Source organism: Palaemon carinicauda, chromosome 19, assembly GCF_036898095.1.
Source record: "Palaemon carinicauda isolate YSFRI2023 chromosome 19, ASM3689809v2, whole genome shotgun sequence".
In the NCBI taxonomy this organism is placed as follows: domain Eukaryota; kingdom Metazoa; phylum Arthropoda; class Malacostraca; order Decapoda; family Palaemonidae; genus Palaemon; species Palaemon carinicauda.
Genome location: NC_090743.1, coordinates 119,921,075 through 119,943,633, shown reverse-complemented (window position 1 = coordinate 119,943,633; position 22,559 = coordinate 119,921,075). Strand labels below are relative to the sequence as shown.

Here is a 22,559-nt window from a genome sequence, read left to right as displayed (position 1 = left end):
AAACCCCCCTACCTGGCTATCTTCTTAACTAGGGTTCGAATCCCGCTCAAGCTCGATAGTTTCTTGTAGTGTCTGCAACTTTACCACCCTTTTGAGTAAAGGATAGGGGTTTTGAGGGAGCCCACCCTATAGATCTACCAGCTGAGTCATCAGCAGCCATTGCCTGGCCCTCCCTGGTCCTAGATTAGGTAGAGTGGGAGCTTGGGCGTTGATCATATGCATATATGATCACTCTCTCTCTCTCTCTCTCTCTCTCTCTCTCTCTCTCTCTCTCTCTCTCTCTCTCTCTCTCTCTCTCTCTCTTTTTTTTTTTTTTATCCTGCTTCCATAAAGGATAGTTGGTTTAACAATTCCTACATACTCTAAATGTCCTAGTGCAACTAAACTTGTACTTCATTACTAACCGATTTTCTAATTTAATGAAACATTATATTTCATGATTTTTTATTCTCTAAGCCTATGGCCTAGTTCACACAGGGTGGTTTTCATAGCACGGTTTTTGTACGTTTGGACGATTCAATAAAGAACTAGAAGGGCGCTGAGTCGAGAGCATGCCTTCGCCATGCCAAGCAGTCTTATTTTGCTCTCAACTCCACTACGTAATTGTACTTCTATGTATTTCAAAATCAAATGGATTTGTCCTTGTGCCATAACCCACATGTCCACCAAGTTTCGTTGAAATTGGTTCTGTAGTTCTTGCCTAATGCTGTTCACAAACAAAAAATAAACTTACTAAATATTTACCATTTACTTGACATTGTGATTATATCCAAAGTACAGCGTACTTGTACTTTGATGTACTTCATCGAAATGTTGTAGATTCATCCTTGGGTCATACTCAATATGACTACCTAGTTTGGTCAAAATCAGTTCAGTAATTTTTGTGTAAATTTGCTCCCCCCCCCCCAAAAAAAAAAAAAAATCGACAGTCGCATTTTAAACCACTCGGTGGAAATCGCCATGTATGAGCAAGCCATAAGAGACACGTATGAAAGAAAATCTAGTTAAATCAGGAGGAAAAATATGAGTAATCAGTGAAAAAAATCAAGATGAAGTTGTAAACATGATAGATGCTGTCTGAGCAACGATCTGGCAGTAATTTTAGCCTTCTGGAAACGTTGTAAACTTAATAGAAGCTGTCTGAGCAAAGATCTGGCCCTGATTTCAGCCTGAAGATAAAGCTTCATACAATTACATTTGATATGGGTTTGTAAACATGATAGATGCTGTCTGAGCAACGATCTGGCAGTAATTTAGCCTTCTGGAAGCGTTGTAAACTTAATAGAAGCTGTCTGAGCAAAGATCTGGCCTTGCTTGTAGCCTGAAGGTAAATCTTCATGCAATTACATTTGATATGGGTTTGTAAACATGATAGATGCTGTCTGAGCAACGATCTGGCCCTGATTTCAGCCTGAAGATAAAGCTTCATACAATTACATTTGATATGGGTTTGTAAACATGATAGATGCTGTCTGAGCAAAGATCTGGCCCTGATTTCAGCCTGAAGATAAAGCTTCATACAATTACATTTGATATGGGTTTGTAAACATGATAGATGCTGTCTGAGCAAAGATCTGGCCCTGATTTCAGCCTGAAGATAAAGCTTCATACAATTACATTTGATATGGGTTTGTAAACATGATAGATGCTGTCTGAGCAAAGATCTGGCAGTAATTTTAGCCTTCTGGAAACGTTGTAAACTTAATAGAAGCTGTCTGAGCAAAGATCTGGCCTTGCTTGTAGCCTGAAGGTAAATCTTCATGCAATTACATTTGATATGGGTTTGTAAACATGATAGATGCTGTCTGAGCAACGATCTGGCCCTGATTTCAGCCTGAAGATAAAGCTTCATACAATTACATTTGATATGGGTTTGTAAACATGATAGATGCTGTCTGAGCAACGATCTGGCAGTAATTTTAGCCTTCTGGAAACGTTGTAAACTTAATAGAAGCTGTCTGAGCAAAGATCTGGCCCTGATTTCAGCCTGTAGATAAAGCTTCATACAATTACATTTGATATGGGTTTGTAAACATGATAGATGCTGTCTGAGCAACGATCTGGCAGTAATTTAGCCTTCTGGAAGCGTTGTAAACTTAATAGAAGCTGTCTGAGCAAAGATCTGGCCCTGATTTCAGCCTGAAGATAAAGCTTCATACAATTACATTTGATATGGGTTTGTAAACATGATAGATGCTGTCTGAGCAAAGATCTGGCCCTGATTTCAGCCTGAAGATAAAGCTTCATACAATTACATTTGATATGGGTTTGTAAACATGATAGATGCTGTCTGAGCAAAGATCTGGCAGTAATTTTAGCCTTCTGGAAACGTTGTAAACTTAATAGAAGCTGTCTGAGCAAAGATCTGGCCTTGCTTGTAGCCTGAAGGTAAATCTTCATGCAATTACATTTGATATGGGTTTGTAAACATGATAGATGCTGTCTGAGCAACGATCTGGCCCTGATTTCAGCCTGAAGATAAAGCTTCATACAATTACATTTGATATGGGTTTGTAAACATGATAGATGCTGTCTGAGCAAAGATCTGGCCCTGATTTCAGCCTGAAGATAAAGCTTCATACAATTACATTTGATATGGGTTTGTAAACATGATAGATGCTGTCTGAGCAAAGATCTGGCAGTAATTTTAGCCTTCTGGAAACGTTGTAAACTTAATAGAAGCTGTCTGAGCAAAGATCTGGCCCTGATTTCAGCCTGAAGATAAAGCTTCATACAATTACATTTGATATGGGTTTGTAAACATGATAGATGCTGTCTGAGCAACGATCTGGCAGTAATTTAGCCTTCTGGAAGCGTTGTAAACGTCATAGAATCTGTCTGAGCAAAGATCTGGCCCTGATTTCAGCCTGTAGATAAAGCTTCATACAATTACATTTGATATGGGTTTGTAAACATGATAGATGCTGTCTGAGCAACGATCTGGCAGTAATTTAGCCTTCTGGAAGCGTTGTAAACTTAATAGAAGCTGTCTGAGCAAAGATCTGGCCCTGATTTCAGCCTGAAGATAAAGCTTCATACAATTACATTTGATATGGGTTTGTAAACATGATAGATGCTGTCTGAGCAAAGATCTGGCCCTGATTTCAGCCTGAAGATAAAGCTTCATACAATTACATTTGATATGGGTTTGTAAACATGATAGATGCTGTCTGAGCAACGATCTGGCAGTAATTTAGCCTTCTGGAAGCGTTGTAAACTTAATAGAAGCTGTCTGAGCAAAGATCTGGCCCTGATTTCAGCCTGAAGATAAAGCTTCATACAATTACATTTGATATGGGTTTGTAAACATGATAGATGCTGTCTGAGCAAAGATCTGGCCCTGATTTCAGCCTGAAGATAAAGCTTCATACAATTACATTTGATATGGGTTTGTAAACATGATAGATGCTGTCTGAGCAAAGATCTGGCCCTGATTTCAGCCTGAAGATAAAGCTTCATACAATTACATTTGATATGGGTTTGTAAACATGATAGATGCTGTCTGAGCAAAGATCTGGCAGTAATTTTAGCCTTCTGGAAACGTTGTAAACTTAATAGAAGCTGTCTGAGCAAAGATCTGGCCTTGCTTGTAGCCTGAAGGTAAATCTTCATGCAATTACATTTGATATGGGTTTGTAAACATGATAGATGCTGTCTGAGCAAAGATCTGGCCCTGATTTCAGCCTGAAGATAAAGCTTCATACAATTACATTTGATATGGGTTTGTAAACATGATAGATGCTGTCTGAGTAAAGATCTGGCCCTGATTTCAGCCTGAAGATAAAGCTTCATACAATTACATTTGATATGGGTTTGTAAACATGATAGATGCTGTCTGAGCAAAGATCTGGCCCTGATTTCAGCCTGAAGATAAAGCTTCATACAATTACATTTGATATGGGTTTGTAAACATGATAGATGCTGTCTGAGCAACGATCTGGCAGTAATTTAGCCTTCTGGAAGCGTTGTAAACTTAATAGAAGCTGTCTGAGCAAAGATCTGGCCCTGATTTCAGCCTGAAGATAAAGCTTCATACAATTACATTTGATATGGGTTTGTAAACATGATAGATGCTGTCTGAGCAAAGATCTGGCCCTGATTTCAGCCTGAAGATAAAGCTTCATACAATTACATTTGATATGGGTTTGTAAACATGATAGATGCTGTCTGAGCAACGATCTGGCAGTAATTTTAGCCTTCTGGAAACGTTGTAAACTTAATAGAAGCTGTCTGAGCAAAGATCTGGCCCTGATTTCAGCCTGAAGATAAAGCTTCATACAATTACATTTGATATGGGTTTGTAAACATGATAGATGCTGTCTGAGCAAAGATCTGGCCCTGATTTCAGCCTGAAGATAAAGCTTCATACAATTACATTTGATATGGGTTTGTAAACATGATAGATGCTGTCTGAGCAAAGATCTGGCCCTGATTTCAGCCTGAAGATAAAGCTTCATACAATTACATTTGATATGGGTTTGTAAACATGATAGATGCTGTCTGAGCAAAGATCTGGCAGTAATTTTAGCCTTCTGGAAACGTTATAAACTTAATAGAAGCTGTCTGAGCAAAGATCTGGCCTTGCTTGTAGCCTGAAGGTAAATCTTCATGCAATTACATTTGATATGGGTTTGTAAACATGATAGATGCTGTCTGAGCAACGATCTGGCAGTAATTTTAGCCTTCTGGAAACGTTGTAAACTCAATAGAAGCTGTCTGAGCAAAGATCTGGCCTTGCTTGTAGCCTGAAGGTAAATCTTCATGCAATTACATTTGATATGGGTTTGTAAACATGATAGATGCTGTCTGAGCAACGATCTGGCAGTAATTTTAGCCTTCTGGAAGCGTTGTAAACTTTATAGAAGCTGTCTGAGCAGAGATCTGGCACTGATTGTAGCCTGAAGATAAAAGCTTCATGCAATTACATTTGATACGGGTTTGTAAACATGATAGATGCTGTCTGAGCAACGATCTGGCAGTAATTTAGCCTTCTGGAAGCGTTGTAAACGTCATAGAATCTGTCTGAGCAAAGATCTGGCCCTGATTTCAGCCTGAAGATAAATGTTCTTACAATTACATTTGATATGGGTTGAGTTATAAAACGGTAAATGATAAACAAAACATCTCGGGGAAAGTCTTCAGCAAAGCCAGCAAGTCCCGCCTGTATAACCCAGAATTCTCGTCACACTTTTTGAGCATATGGTCGCCTTTACCTCCAGCTAATTTTCCTGCTGTTTTTTTTTTTTTTTTTTTTTTTTTTTTTCAGCTTTTCGTGCTAAATCGGGGCGCACACAAACCACCAGACTGGGAAAACACATTATTACATATTTTTTTTTTTTTTTTTTTTTTTTTTTGTGCTTGAAGCTTCATTTAACTTTTTTTTTAGGAATATTAATGTTTTTTCTTTTAGCTGGTAGAAGAGATGGGTGAAAGAAGAATGAGGGCAGTTAGCTACATAACTTTGGTAGGGAATAGTTTGGAAAGATAAGAATAATTAAAGCGTGGTTTATTCACAATCTTATTTATATAAAGATACTTTTGTCTTGTTATTGTTTTAAAATTATCATAGCGCAATCATTTCCTAGGTTTCTTTCATTTTTTTTCTGGTATTCTTGCTAGAGGGTACACTCAGGCACACTATTCTATCTTATTTCTCTTCCTCTTATTTTGTTACAGTTTATATGGTTGATATAAGAAATGTTTATTGTACTGTTGTTACTGTTCTTGAAATATTTTATTTTAATTGTTAATTACTTTTCTTATTTCCTTGTTTTTTTTTCTCTCACTGGGCTATTTTTCCTTTTGGAGCCCCTAGGCTTATAGCATCTTGCTTTTCAAACTGGTGTTATAGCCTAGCAAGTAATAATAATAATAATAATAATAATAATAATAATAATAATAATAATAATAATAACAATGATAATAATAATAATAATAATAATAATAATAATAATAATAATAATAATAATACTTTCGTTGTGTATTCTGATGCTGAAAATGAATTTTGTAGATTTTGCAAAATGGGAGAGTTGGAGAGACCTTGGGGGCGAGGGTCTTTATATTGAGGCTTGTACTATTCCTCCTGATTGATGCTGTTAATCTTATGAATTACCTGAGTTTGTATTCCAGTGATTTATATTCGCCTGTTGTAGGCTCTAGAGCCTTTAAATATGTCACTGTCCATTGCCTCTGCCATTCATGGGTGACCTTTAAACACGATATTAGTTACAGATGGTTTCAAATTATGTCTCCTGTGGATTCTAGAGCTTTCAAATATTAGACTCCAAGATTGTACATATAACTCCCACTAGTCATACGAAAGACTTGAAACTGAAGACTTTCTTGTTCTCAAAGTGCTTCGATAATGTGGATTTGACAATAAATACGCAATGTGCGTTGTGAAATGTTAATTACCTAAGAATGAATACGTTCCCACGAGACATCCCAATACTTGAAGACATTAAGGCTTTCAAGAGGAAATTGAAGACTTTCTTATTCAGCGAGTGCTTTGATAGGGACGATCTAACAGTAAGCGAGCAAAACGCATTGTGAAATGTTAAATGCTCCTGAATGAACATCATGAAAAGGTGCTGTAGAGAGTAAGGTTCCCCTGCTGTGCCCCTGTCTTGGGTTAGAGTTCTCTTGCTTGAGGGTACACCCGAGCACACTATTCTATCTTATTTCTCTTCCTCTTGTTTTGTTAAAGTTTTTACAGTTTATATACGAGATATTTATTTTAATGTTATTACTCTTCTTAGATTATTCTATTTTCTTTTTTTCCATTCCTTACTGGGCTATTTTCCCTGTTGGGACCTATGGGCTTATAGCATCCTGCTTTTCCAACTAGGGTTGTAGCTTAACTAGTAATAATTATAATTATAATAATAATGAAGTAAAGTAAAGTATGAATATGCGTTTAAGGTGTGTTACAGGAATTCTGATTTGTGTCTTAATACTCAAATAGATGATGGATTGAGAATAAATGGGTATCATTTCAGAAACATTGCTTTCATATAGACATATCTGGATGACTCATCTATTAAGAAATTTGTAATTCAACGTGTTATTAACAGAATTAGTTACTGAAACTCTATCTCTTACAATATACCTAAAGTGCAACTTGAGAATTTTCAAATTCTAATAGAGAGAGCAGCAAGATTTATAAAAATTGTTCAACATTAAAAGCAGAATAACTCTGCACTGGCTGACTATTAAAGCCAAGCTAAATTTTAAGATATAGGCAAAGAGTCTTCGTGCAGCCAACAAATAGCGTCGACACGAGAATTGTTAAGGATGGCTTCAAGTTATTGGAGCCAAGACTGGGTTTCGAGTCCCGCTCAAATCGTTAGTTTCTTTACTGTCTGCAACCTTACCATCTTTGTTAGCTAAAGATGGGGAGTCCTCAGCAGCCATTTTCTGGTCCTCCCTGGTCCTAACTTGCGTAGAGAGAGGGCTTGGGCACTGATCATATGTATATATATATATATATATATATATATCAAAGAGTGTTTTCGTATCGCCATGATCAGCAAAACTGTGCTAGTCAGGTCCATCCATACTAGGTTGGTTTGCTGTGAACGATCACACGAAAAAAACCCACCATCACTAATCCTAACTGGCCAGCGTAGTGATGAAAACTGGCCAAATCCCAGACATCAAGTGACATGTCTGAGGCATTTGTCCTGCAGTAGACTACAAACTGCTGCATTTATTGTCGTTTTATATTATATAAAATATGGCCACAACGCTGTGAGAAAAAAACTAAAATCTCTCTCTCTCTCTCTCTCTCTCTCTCTCTCTCTCTCTCTCTCTCTCTCTCTCTCTCTCCGGAAATAGTTATGGAGAAAATTTAATAGCCTAACTTGAACTTATCCTCATAGGTGGCGTTAGTGTAGATTTATCTGAGTCAGCTACTTATGTGAAGATATATTGAAATACTTCTCTCTCTCTCTCTCTCTCTCTCTCTCTCTCTCTCTCTCTCTCTCTCTCTCTCTCTCTCTCTCTCTCATTCCAATCGCTTTAACACGTTTAATTCTGTTTTAAAACAGATTTGCATGAAGGAATATTCACTGAAATGTATGAGTCATAATCTTTCCAACAATTTCATCATCTCCTCCTACACATATTGACGCGAAGAACATCGGTTAGATTTTACCAGTCATCTCTATCTTGAGCTTTTAAATCAATACTTCTCCATTCATCATTTCCCACTTCACGTTTCATAGTCCTCAGCCATGTAGGCCTGGGTCTTCCAACTGGTCTCTCTCTCTCTCCAATTTTTTTTTGAGAAATAAACTTTAAATTATTTACGGAAAATATCTATATATATATATATATATATATATATATATATATATATATATATATTTATATATATATATATATATATATATATATATATATATATATATATATATATATATATATATATATATATATATATATGCCGTCTGATGATATTTGATCCAAGATATGCATTGTAGACGTAGCCCCTCAAAAAAAAAAAAAATAAAAAACTCATTTCATACCTTAGGTATGCTCTGAACGATTATTTTCCTCAATGCTTTCACAAATTTGTAAGAAAATGTTTTCATATTTAGCAAACCGAAGATGACAACATTTTCTCTTGCAGTGATAAACCTACCAGTCGAGTTGGCGATTCAACAATTCTTCTTTTATTTGATAATAAATATGCCTTTTAAATTTTGAAAACATGAATTCTACGAATACTTTCAATGTTGCATAAAGGATAATACCTCAGAGGAAATTATAGATAATATTGCAACTTGAAAGTAGCATTTTCAATTGAAATGATTTAGGTAACTGGCAACTCTAACTTTCGTTCGCTCCGCCCACGCGGGAAATCCGAGAAAAGTCAAGACTCAAGAAACGGGTTTTCATCTCATTCTGCAACGGTCTCTCATAAGCGGTGGACGTCATAGCTGTCTGGAGCTTCGAATCGCTTTTTTAAAGAGACTCACTACGACATTTTCAGACTTGTGACTGACTTATACTTTACCATTAGGTGAGAGAACAAATCTGACGTTTTGTACATATTTAAAAATCATTTATACATAGGTGGGTTCTCGGTATTGAGAGAAATAGACAAATTATGGGTACATTTTTTAGCTTTATTTTCAAACGTACTGTCTGTGACTCAGCCATGTGACTTGGTGCGGCTTAGCGGTATGCAAGCCAGGACAGTGACCCAACCCACGCATACTAGAACGATCTAGGCCAAGACACAGCTAGAGTTAACTTATTTTCTAGTCTTCTTTTTTTTTTCTTTTTTTTCTAGGTGCATTTTCTCTTTACTGTTTGGGTAGTGACGCAAGACATTATATTGGACAGAAAAGAGTAATAGTTAGTTTTCTTAACGGTTTATAACCCAGACAAAATATTGTTTTGTATATATATATATATATATATATATATATTTGTGTATTGTATACTGTATATGTATGCATGTAGGGTTGTGTACTGTATATATATATATATATGTGTGTGTGTGTGTGTGTGTATATATATATATATATATATATATATATATATATATATATATATATATATATATATATATATACTGTATACACACAAATTCGTATCGTATGCTGTTTAGCTAGAATTATTATTTTGTGCGTATGTATTATAAGTAAAAACACCATTTGCCAATAGGTCCACGTTGACTTATCTTCTGCCAACCTTCACATCGGGTAGCGAATATTTTTGACTGAACGAAACTTCCACATTCCTTCCTTAAAACTACTGAACCACAACGTTAGAGTTCTCATAAAATCGACCGAACTCTACGGGTTAAAAACGCGCATTTCACTTCCTCCACTTGACCTAAATTTAGCCATATTACCGAAGAGATTCGTTTGCTCAACACCGGTCGGAACCAGCTCTCTGTGGTTGTTTGTTTTTTCTCTTGTGGTTAATATGTAAATTGGAACAAATTTCGCGCTGTCTTCAGTATATGAATTAATATAAATTATTTTCTTCAAGGTCTTTTTCATGGATATACAAATGAAATACATTCCATTTTCCGTAAAGAAATAGATGGTATTTTGTCTAGGAACTAACGATTTTATCAATAATATAAAAAATAATTCAGATTTGAAAATATTAAGATACGGAAATATGTTGAATTGACTTTGAAATTGAAACAAATTATGAAATAATTCAAACAAAAGATGAATGCAAAATGAATTATCATTGAATGTAAATCTTAAAAAAAAAAAAAAAAAAATCTTGTTATGAAATACACATTTACAATCTTATACTTTATAACATATATACATTTTCTTATATTCATATGAATATTTTTTTTTATTTTACATATACTGTATTTACAATTGCAATTTTTACTATTTATCTAAATATGTTTGAATATGTTTTTGAATAAAAAATATAACGACTCGTGAATAGAAGTTTTAAATTCTATTTTATTTACATTAAACGGATTTATCATTCTAGTTTTAATACATTTAAGTATATGCGGGTCAGTACTTGAAAATTATAAGTAAAGAAATAAAAAAGAAAATGAATATTGTAAAGAATGAAGTACAGGAAACTGTAATTAGAAGCAGGAAGTTCAAGATCAGTTTTGGTGTTTGTAGCATAAACATCTGGTTTAAATGAACCTTTTGGTTTGGTGTAATTGCACGGTTGCAGACGTACTTGGGTGCACGATTATACTCACGTACTGGGAATATGTATATTTCCTTCTTTGTGTGCGGTATGTGTGTTTGTGTGAATATAGCTTGCTAAATATTCTTGTTTTCCATTTATTTTGTTTCATAGGAAAATTAAGTTTGAAAAGTATGTTTCAGGGGAAAATTAAATAAAAAAAGATTGTTTAAGAAGAAAATTAAATTTTAAGTGTGTTTCAGTGGAAATTTTAATAAGGAAAGAATGTTTAACAAGAAAATTAAATTTTAAATGTAATTTTCAGAGGAAATTTGAATAAAGATTTTTTAAGAAGAAAATTAAATTTAAAATGTATGTTTCAGAGGAAAATTAAATGAAAAAAGAAAGTTTGAGAAGAAAATTATGTTTAAAATGTACATTTTAGAGGCAAATTATATTTAAAAATTATAATTCAGAGAGAAATTATATTTAGAAATTATGTTTCAGAGGAAAATTAAATTTGAAAAATATGTTTCAGTGGATATTGTGGATATATATTTGTTTCAGAGGATTTACAATAATCATGCACAAATATATATTCCTGATTGTACATTCATCCTTAAATCCATACATACGTGCATGAATTTAGATTCAAGAGAAGATGTATGATATGTATGGTTCTTTATACATATCCGGATTTATGTATTTGTAAACATATGTATTGATCTGTCTGGTAACTCAGTAAGGCGTAATATTACGGGAGCGTCTCTAAGTTCCCCGCGCACTGTTATTCCTGACCCGTGCCAGTTGGACTTTAGAGCGATAGCCTGGGATCGAATGCGGTCGCTGTTAATTGCAGCCTTGGTAATGAACTCTTTAGCCCACATTCTATATATATATATATATATATATATATATATATATATATATATATATATATATATATATATATATATTTATATATATATAGATAGATAGATAGATATATGTGTGTGTGTCTGTGTGTATACAACAAATGCAGCCATTCCTAGTCTACTGCAGGACAAAAGCCTCAAACTTATCCTTACTCATGTCTTGGGTATGGGCTGCTCTCAACACCTAGCTGGCCAAATGCGGATTTAGGATAGTGGTAGATTTTTGTTTGATCGCTCGCAGCAAACCAACTTAGTATTAATTTATATTTGTCTGGTAATGTGGCGTTGCAGGTTTGCCTATTTCCAAGTTAGCTGTTCTTGCATGAATAATTTTAATAGTCTGATATTAAGTGTTATTCTTTTAATAACACCTTTGTAACTTTAATATTTTGAATTGCCAATAGAAGAATTTGTTTCTTTCTTTTTCCTTTCCTTTTATCTATTTTTTTCTACACATTAACATAATTCAAAAAGTAACTTATTAATGTATTACCACAGATTTTTTTCAATCCCATTTATTACTTTTTGAACTGGTAAAATAATTTCATGCAATAACCTATATCTCTGCAAATATTAATTCACGCATTATGTTTATTATTCATAAATCTCATTATTTATATACCCATCCATTTACATATTCTATCAACTTCTCTTCCCCCAACTTTCTTTTTAAAGAAAATTCCACACGGAAGCACATCCCTGTAAAACCACGAATCATGTTTTACCTGCCTTTTTCTTCTCGTGTCTTTTATCTCATTTTCTCACCCATACACCATATCGACCCAAAACACCAGCTTCTACGAGTGTGTATCACGTGCATTCTACCAGACTTTCTCCTCCATCTGAAAGGAGTGTAATTTTCACGAATGAAACGCCACCGATCGCTCCGTCATCCAAGATGCTTAGCTTCGGTCTTTGGTCGAACTGAACGCTCCGTGAAAATAATAATGACAATTCTCTGCCGTGAGATTCACGTCCTCTTGGGGATTCCTCTGGTTCTGTATTGGTATTAAAATCTCTCTCTCTCTCTCTACTAGCGTACCCCCAGCCATCAAAAATGACTATTGAATGTTTAGATTTCCGAGTGTACCTCTTATTGGTACCCCTTCGCACCAGGGTATGACTATGCCCTCTCCTCACTATCCGATGGATGCGGGAGAGACCGAGTAGCCATACGTCTGGCAATGCTTAATCTTCCGATCGATTAACACATTCCTATCGGTATTATATATCTGGTATCTAACCAAAACCTGTTTTTTATTATATTTTTTTTCCTTCTCTTCTCGTGGTTCTTCTAATGAGAAAAGAAAGTCTTTGTTTTTGTTTTCTTCTTCTTCTTCTTCTTCTTCTTCTTCTTCTGTGGGAAAAACTAGAAGAGCTTGGGAAGCATTCCTGGGAAAGCCAAGCCAGTCAGACGTGATCTAAGGAAAAAAAATGACGTGTTCAGTTCCCGTTTTGTTTTCGTCAAGTTTCTAATATTGGGCGTGTTTGGTTTAGCCCATTTTTTTGGTGGATGCATGACTGTGGTATACTCATATTGGTGATTCATATATATATATATATATATATATATATATATATATATATATATATATATATATGTATGTATATATATACATACATATATATATATATATATATATATATATATATATATATATATATAAATATACATATAAATATATTCAAGTATAGAATATCTTTGTGTATATATGTACGTATTCAATCAATTCAGGTCTGTATACCTCTGCATTATTCATTATGCATATACATACGAACCAACTCTCACTCTATTATTCTCTTGTCCGATCAATCCACCTTCCCCTACCCACTTCATTTCCTTATCAAATCTCCCATGATCCCCTTATTAAATCTCTTTAATTTCCTCTTTTACACCCAAGAGCGATTGCTCTTAATTGAGTGTTCTTGAAAAAATTTGATATTCGTCTGAAGTTATAAGTTTCGTATGATTGTTTGTCTGTCAGACGAGAGAGAGAGAGAGAGAGAGAGAGAGAGAGAGAGAGAGAGAGAGAGAGATTTCTGTGCTGTGTTTTGCACTATGTGAATTGGATCGTGTTACAGAAATACATAAATAATAATAATAATAATAATAATAGTAATAATAATAATAATACCGGTACTCTATTTCAGCTCTAAGTACTATACGTTTATATTATTGCGACGCAAAACCATCTTACAAAATCAATCAATCAATTCATTTTCAAATTTAGCTTTTTAGAAGATATCGATTTTAGATTTATTTAAAAGGTTATTAAATATAATAACTATCATAACGAAAATTCCTCATCGCTGACCATAGAAATAAATGGAAAAAATTGCTAATTTACAAGTGGCTATATGCCAGTCGGTATCATCAGTACCGCGTTCATGCTTTATTTACTAAATATTGTTATTGAAAGCCACATTGGAATCATCATCATCATCTCCTACGCCTATTGACGCAAAGGGCCTCGGGGGATTCATTGGCTAGATAAATCAAAGGATAGCCAGTTCCTTGTGATGCGCAGTGCCTATATAAGTAAGGCAAGTGACTGTGCCGGTCCATATTAATTCTAGTAAGATCATCCGCCAGGCATCGGGAGTAAAGGCCGAAGAGACAGCTTGTCTATCGCCTTAAACCCAATACGTCACCCTATTGCCAGTGACTTCATCGAGATTTAGGGGGGCATTTCCTCCACACCCAAAGCTACTTATTACTCCACCAGGTTGCTCATCCGAGTATGATAAGTCAGTGGAAAACGTAAGGAGGAAAGGAATGCCAAAGCTTCGAATATCTTCCTTTAAAGAAATATTTCAAAGCAAAATGAATACATAGGTTAATTATCTACATAGAGGGGCAGAGTAAGAACAATTATAGTTTTAATAATATCATCATCATCGTCGTCGTCAGCTGTTGCTAGTCCATCGTCGGACAAAGGCCTCACACATGTCCTTCAACTTGCGTCTCTTTATGGTCTTTCTATGCCAGTCTATATTCACAAATTTTCTTAGCTTGTCAATCCATCGTCATATCTTCTTTCCCCTGCTTCTTTTGCAATTTCTAGGGATCCATTCTGTTATTCTTAATGTCCATCAATTATCTGTCATTCTCTTTATATGTCCAGCTCATGACCATTTCTTTTTCTTACAAGTTGTTAGAATCTCATCTACTTTAGTTTGTTCTCGTATCTCGTAGTGTTATTTCCATCATTGTTCTTTCCATAGCTCTTTGAGTTGTAACTAGCTTATTTTACAAGGCTTAGTAAGGCTCCATGTTTTTATGTATAAGTTAATACTGGTAGGACCATCTCATTAAATACTTTTATTTTTAAAGAAAGTGGCATTTTCCCTTTCATTATCACATTATGTTTACCAAAAGCTCTCCATCCCATGCTTAAATAAAAGTTACCATTTCCCTATCATGTACAAATCCTTTGCTGGAAGGCAACAGCTATAACTGCCTACTTGGAATTCAGTTGAAACTGGTATGTATTGGAAATGAGGTCTTGGTATCCCGATGTGTCTAGGCACGTGTAATGAATTCATCTGTCATTTCCTCTCGCCCGGTGGCTGGCGACTTCAACAGGCCGTTAGGCCATTATCCGCTTATGAATGTTTGTGTCCGGCGGTACCATTCTTGTTATGAGGTTTTGCGGACAGCCTAATGCTTCGAGAGTCTCTCTCTCTCTCTCTCTCTCTCTCTCTCTCTCTCTCTTTAGAAATTGTATTTGTAAATAGATATGTGTGTGCGCATAAATGAATTCTCAAATGAATTATAACTATCTTAGTATTCATCTCTCTCTCTCTCTCTCTCTCTCTCTCTCTCTCTCTCTCTCTCTCTCTCTCTTTTTAGAAATTGTTTTTGTATATGGATGTGTGTGCAGAAATTAATTCACAAATGAATTTTAACTATCTTAGTATTCATAGCATGAGAGAGAGAGAGAGAGAGAGAGAGAGAGAGAGAGAGGGGAGAGAGAGAGAGAGAGAGTGTGTACAGGAAGTCAAAACTCTCTACCGCCATGAAGTATGACGAATCATGGTATATTGTCCAAGAGAAAGGTGTACTCAATACAATAGATCAATCAGAATGCATTAGCAGTGCCGGAATTCAACCAGCTTTTGACCATTTTAACTTTTTTCAGACATTTATGGGAATTTACGGTGATAGTAGTGGTTTTTGGTTAGACAATCTATTTACTATATAATCTATTAATTTTCCTTACTTTTAGAGAGAGAGAGAGAGAGAGAGAGAGAGAGAGAGAGAGAGAGAGAGAGAGAATTTTAATTATTAGATTTGTTTGAATTAGTATAGTGTTGAGTCTCTCTCTCTCTCTCTCTCTCTCTCTCTCTCTCTCTCTCTCTCTCCTTTTATTTATTTGCATCTTACCGCTTTCACCATATAATAAACCTGTGGTTTATATAATTATATAATTTGTATCGTTTCCCCTGTTCTCATTTTGTATATTATTTAAACACAAACACACACATATATATATTTAGTGGGGTGGGCTAGATTTTAGAATCTGTCGACTGTTGAAGAATTTTTAGAATTAGATAGAATTAGTATTCATAAGATCTTAAAATTTTATTTAGAATGGTAAAATATTCTGATATGATTATTTTATGTAAACATATACGCGCGTGTATGTATAGAAATGTGCAATTGATCTTGCACGCTTTCTTAGAAACACATAATCATTAATGCAATCTGTTGCAATAGTTGAAAGTCGATTTAAGAGAACAGTGTTTTTCATTTATTAATTTAATGGCTTTGTGGACTTTTCCTTCTCATTAAATTTCTCTAAAGCTGATTTTCCGTCATTATTCTCCTAATCATCCTGATCATTATTTCTAGTTTCATATTGGCCCTTGAAGTAATTTCTCCCACAAATTACGATTAACCATTGTATGCATTCTTTTTTTTTCCTCATTTCAACCGTTTCTCTCCCGTAATAAAATGGTCTCTCTCTCTCTCTCTCTCTCTCTCTCTCTCTCTCTTCTCCTTCTCTCAGCACTAATCAGTCCAGATGTAACGGATAAAAACGGCAATTGAACAAATGCAACACCACTCAAGGAGGTAATTTCTTTTCATACAAAAAAAAAAAAAAAAATTATTTACATGGAACAGACTTGTAGCGGATGTAGTGAACAGTCACACGATAAACATGTTCAAGAATGGATTAAACAAGGTCATAAAATCTCTCTAAGCGTTTTAAACTAATTCGCTCCACCCAAAGAGCAAATGGATTCTCCGCGGATGGACTAAAAAGTCTTTGAGACTTCCAAAATCCTCTCTCTCTCTCTCTCTCTCTCTCTCTCTCTCTCTCTCTTTCAAGCTCGTGCGGATGGACTAATAAGTCTTTGAGACATCCAAAATCCTCTCTCTCTCTCTCTCTCTCTCTCTCTCTCAGTTCCTCAAGCTCGTGCGGATGGACTAAAAAGTCTTTGAGACATCTAAAATTCATTAACTCTCTCTCTCTCTCTCTCTCTCTCTCTCTCTCTCTCTCTCTCTTCCACCAGCTCGTGTTTTCCCAACCTGTCAATCACTTGAGGCATCATTTGTGTCATTTTCTTTCCACTAAAATTTCTCCAGCCATCTTCCTTCACTTTCCCAGTCTCCTCCTCCACCTCCCACAATAATTGCTTTCCCGGTCTGTATCTTCCTCTCGAGACATTATGGGGTTTTGCGACCCCGTTTCCCGCTTGCACCAGACCTGTAAAGTCTTGGCAAGTTAGAGTTAAGATATCTTCTAGAAGTTGGGATAGTCAGCGTTGGTTGAAATTTGTTATTTTATCATGGATAAAGGTTAGAACCATGCTTGGGTTTAGACTGGTCTATGAACCTTTGTTGTTCATATACTGTATATATATAATATATATATATATATATATATATATATACTGTATATATATTATATATATTATATATATACTGTATATTTATATATAGTTAATGTGTGTGTATTTATACTTATATATATATATATATATATATGTATGTATGTTTGTATGTATTCTTTATTTATCAACAAGTGCACAGTATATAACATGAATCAAGGTATAAGTGAAACTAATTTAATTCCAACAAATGAAAATTAAAAACACTTAAACGACAAAACTCAAAAGCGATTAAAGAACTTAGCACATTCACAGAGAGAGAGAGAGAGAGAGAGAGAGAGAGAGAGAGAGAGAGATTCCCCAGGATAAATAAACAATGCACATAATTCCCACAAGAAGTAGGACAGAGATCCTAAGTGCAGGGCGTGTGGGACGTCACACCTTTTAAAGGACTCCTTTGTTAGCTCAGCCACCCTCATTCATAGTCAGCCAGGTTTAGGTGTTGTTTTATTTTCTCACTTGTTTTCTTGTTTTGTTTACTACGGTTTGCTCTTTGATGTTGAATAAAGGGAGATAGTATGTACCTAAGCATACGCATATATATATATATATATATATACATATATATATATATATATATAATCTGTATATATATGCATATATATATATATATATGTGCGTGTGTGTGTAAATTAATTCTTGTATGTGTGTGTGATCGAACTCTCGTCTCTGAAATGCAAGGCAAAGTCCCTATCAATCATGCCACTAGAGGTTGTAAAAGATTGAACCTAAGTATTAACTGCATTTCAGGATACACACATATACCTACACACACTCATTCATATATATATATATATATATATATGTATGTATATATATATATATATATATATATGGTGCAAACAAGTACAGTGTCGTACTTCCCTATTATGTAGAAAAGGTTCCACAATGATGTAATAAGTGTATAAAAACTAGGTGTATTTTTGTAGATGTTACAAAGAACTTTTAGAGCTCTCGTCCATCATCTTTGGACTTGGTCACTGAAATGTTTATAAAATTACAAGTCAGGTACTGATATAAGGAGAAACAGAAATACATAAACAGTTCAAGTCCACAGATGATGGGCGAAAGCTCTAAAAGTTCTTTATAATATCTACAAAAATACACCTAGTTTTTATACACTCATTACATCATAGTGGCACCTTTTCACCATATATATATATATATATATATATATATAGATAGATAGATAGATAGATAGATAGATAGATAGATAGATAAATATATATAATTTATTTTAATAGATTTTTTTGGTCCTTATAAATCATTCATATCAACTGAATCATCACAATCATCATTTGTTAGAATTGCTCGATATCAATGGTACTTATAATCTCTTCTGTCAACTGAATGTTATAATCTAAGTAAAGCTTTTATTTGATATCATTATATTATTGCTTGTAAGTAATTTTCATCACCCAAAAGGAATTTTTTTTTTATATATAAATGACTTTTCGCGTTTTACATGAAATCTGACCTCCCCCAAAGGTTAATGAGTCGTCCATAGGTAAGCTCTCTCTCTCTCTCTCTCTCTCTCTCTCTCTCTCTCTCTAGTGTACCACAGCTTTCAAAAAGACTTGAATGTTTATATAAATAAGCTCTCTCTCTCTCTCTCTCTCTCTCTCTCTCTCTCTCTCTCTCGTCAATTCATTTTGATGTAATCTTTAAAATGGGGAAAAAATGCAAATCCGGATCTAGAATCCGGATCTGGATCATCTCCAAAATTCAATGGATTCGTCCATGACCTAAGATTAATTTGTCGGGATAATATCGTCAAAATCTGTCGAGTGTTTTGATGTAATCCTGTCCACAGACAGACACACAAACAGACAAATAAATAAACCGATTCGAGCGTATAACCAACTTCCTTGGCGGAGGTAATTTGAATTATTAACATAAGAAATACATTCGCTTTGTTTGTGTCTTGAATTAAACAAACAACAAGAAAACAAGATATACCGTTGTGTTTGGCTTCGAAGGGTTAAGTAAAAAAACACATTAAGAAAGACCGTGACAGAAAATTAGACCGTTGCTTGTCTTAAGAAAATACTGACCACCATCCGTCATTTTAACTTAACAAATTCAAGTTTGCGGTTGACAGTTTTTTTTTTTTTTTTTTTTTTTTTGGGGGGGGGGGCTTTTGCATCTTGTCATCCTTCTCCAATTCTTGTTTTCAACTCAATTTTTTTTTTTACTTATTTTTTACTGTTATTTCTTTTATACTGTATTTATACTTTGGTCAAAATTTCATTTTTTTCTGGGAAACAACGTTACTATGAGAGGGTGTGAAGTTTTTGTATGTATATATATATATATATATATATACATATGTATATATATATGTATATATATACATATGTATATATATGTATTATATATATATATATATATATACACACACACACATGTGCATGATTTGTTTCACAAGTAAATTATTTAGATCATTACACAGATATGTGAAAAAGGCTCAATATTTGATCTTCATTAAATTTTCGTAAACGATACATAAATTGGTACCTCTCGTTCGTAGAAATCTCTGCATAAGCTCTTATTATTATTATTATTATTATTATTATTATTATTATTATTATTATTATTATTATTATTATTATTATTATTAATTACTGGCCAAGTTACAACCCTAGTTGGAAAAGCAGGATGCTACAAACCCAAGGGCTCCAACAGCGAAATATAGCGCAGTAGGGAAAACAAACAAGGAAACAGATAGAATTGGGTGTCTAAGTGTACCCTCAACCAAGAGAACTCTAGCTCAATGCAGTGGAAGACCATGGTATAGAGGCTATGGCACTACCCAAGAATAGAGAACAATGGTTTGACGTTGGATTGTCCTTCTAGAAGAGCTGCTTCTTATGCTTAAAGAGTCTCTCCAACCCTTACTAATTGCTGTCAGGTGTATGAAGACAGAAAAGAATTTTTAAAGAATAGGCCAGACTATTCGGTGTATATGTAGGCAAAAGATTGGTACCTGCTCGTTGAAATCTCCGCAGAAGCATTTTTTTTTTCCACAAACCTTTCCTCTCCCGCAGCTTCCACCGTTCCAAACCACATGTCTCTCCGTTTGAAACAACAGAAGATAGACCTAACAGCTGGAGGATTTAAAAACCACAGTTGTTAAATGACCGCCAGTCGTCAAACAATAAACATTACTTGGTTTAGGAATCCGTAAAGCGAAATTTGGCGGATCTGATAACGTTACTTTATTGCTGTTTGCGCCGAATTTGAAAACATTTTGATGGATACTTATGAATTAGCGATGCTTATTATTATTATTATTATTATTATTATTATTATTATTATTATTAGTAGTAGTAGTAGTAGTAGTAGTAGTAGTAGTAGAAGTGTTAGTTAAAGATATAGTAGTGGTATTAATTGAAATTCTTTTTAGCTCTGAATTACATACACACGCTGATATATATATATATATATATATGTATATATACACACATATATATACATATATATATATATATATATATACATATATATACACGGCTGTCTCTGCTTACTTTTTAACTTATTGTCACCTTTTAAAGTATTAAACAATAATAGAATTTGAAATTCGTAAAGCCTGTTCAAATAGTCTTTTATCATAATATGTAATGAAAGTACCCCCCCCCCTCTCTCTCTCTCTCTCTCTCTCTCTCCTCTCTCTCTCAATTGCCCAGTACCCTTCTGCCTCCACCCCCCCCCCCCTTCCACAAGCAGAGGGCAAAGAGGTGGACTGCATACTTTTGTTTCTTTTCTCAAGAGAACTGGTTTTCATGTACCATAAACCTTTCGAGGAATTTGAAGCCATTTCTGAGGTTCCTAAACACCAGGGGAACGTGATTTGACGGTACGATTAGTGAGCCCAAAGAGAGAGAGAGAGAGAGAGAGAGAGAGAGAGAGAGAGGGAGAGAGAGAGAGAGAGAGAGAGTTGGTGTTACGGGTCTAATACATTTAGCAGGTATCGGAACACATGTTCATCATTCTGAATTCGAACACTCAATGATCTCTACATAATATAAATGTCCCCTATATAATACAGAGCAAGTGCCTGGCTATATATATATATATATATATATATATCCTCCATATAATAAAAACTAAAAGTCTGGATATATACATATATATGAATATATATTTATTTCCGGAGCGTGGAGAGAAGCTGCCCGTGTTTGAGTGTGCATATCTGTCTAAATATTTAGCCATCTTTTCAGACGAATATCGTACATTAGTGTGTGTGTATATATATATATATATATATATGTATATACAGTATATATATGTATATATATATATATATATATAGATAGATAGATATATATATATATATATATATACATATATATATGTGTATATATATATATATATATGTATGTATTTATATAATTATATATATATGCACATATATATACATTAAAATTTGAGCTTACGATCATCATATACAAAAGTTTCAATCTGTAAACGAAGGCTAATAATTTTAAGACATGCAAAAACTGAACGAAAAGACATAGTAAAGTAAATATGAAAATTATGTATAAAAATAATAAAACCGATAGGAAAATAAATAGTTATTTATATTATTAATGAGACGGGAAAACTAATAAAAAAGTATATGTTTAATCTAGTATATTTTAAACATTACATTTAAAATCATAAACTCATTTGGACAAATCAGGGTTAAAATCAAATTCATTTTAATAAATCAGGGTTAAAATCATAAATTCGTTTTGACTAATCAGGGTTAAAATCTTAAATTCATTTGGACAAATCAGGGTTAAAATCATAAATTTATTTTGACAAATCAGGGTTAAAATCATAAATTCATTTTGACAAATCAGGGTTAAATTCTTAAATTCATTTGGACAAATCAGGGCCTTTTATGTTATAATGATATTTTACAAATGTTGATACGGATGCCTCTGTTATAAGCCAGGGCATACGACGTGGGCATGCACGTCGGGCACGAGTGGTCCTTGGGTATGCCCAGGACCCACTTGGGTATGACATGAGACGAGCTGATACCCCGTATAACTGTTGCTCCGGCCGAGGTCACCTACTTGGCACAGACCCATGTTCTTGGGTAGCATTGGAAGTCACAGTACCACTTCCTCC

General features: G+C 34.3%; 1 protein-coding gene across 4 annotated transcripts in view; it reads left to right on the top strand.

The window, feature by feature from the left end:
* Positions 1-8,904: 8,904 nt before the first annotated feature.
* LOC137658796 (uncharacterized) overlaps positions 8,905-22,559 on the top strand; it is a 25,045-nt gene continuing 11,390 nt past the window's right edge. For all 4 annotated transcript variants that reach the window (XR_011047431.1, XR_011047432.1, XM_068393842.1 and 1 more), the window contains exon 1: positions 8,905-9,025. The gene's annotated coding sequence lies outside the window, so the exon portion shown is untranslated. The remainder of the gene's footprint in view (positions 9,026-22,559) is intronic.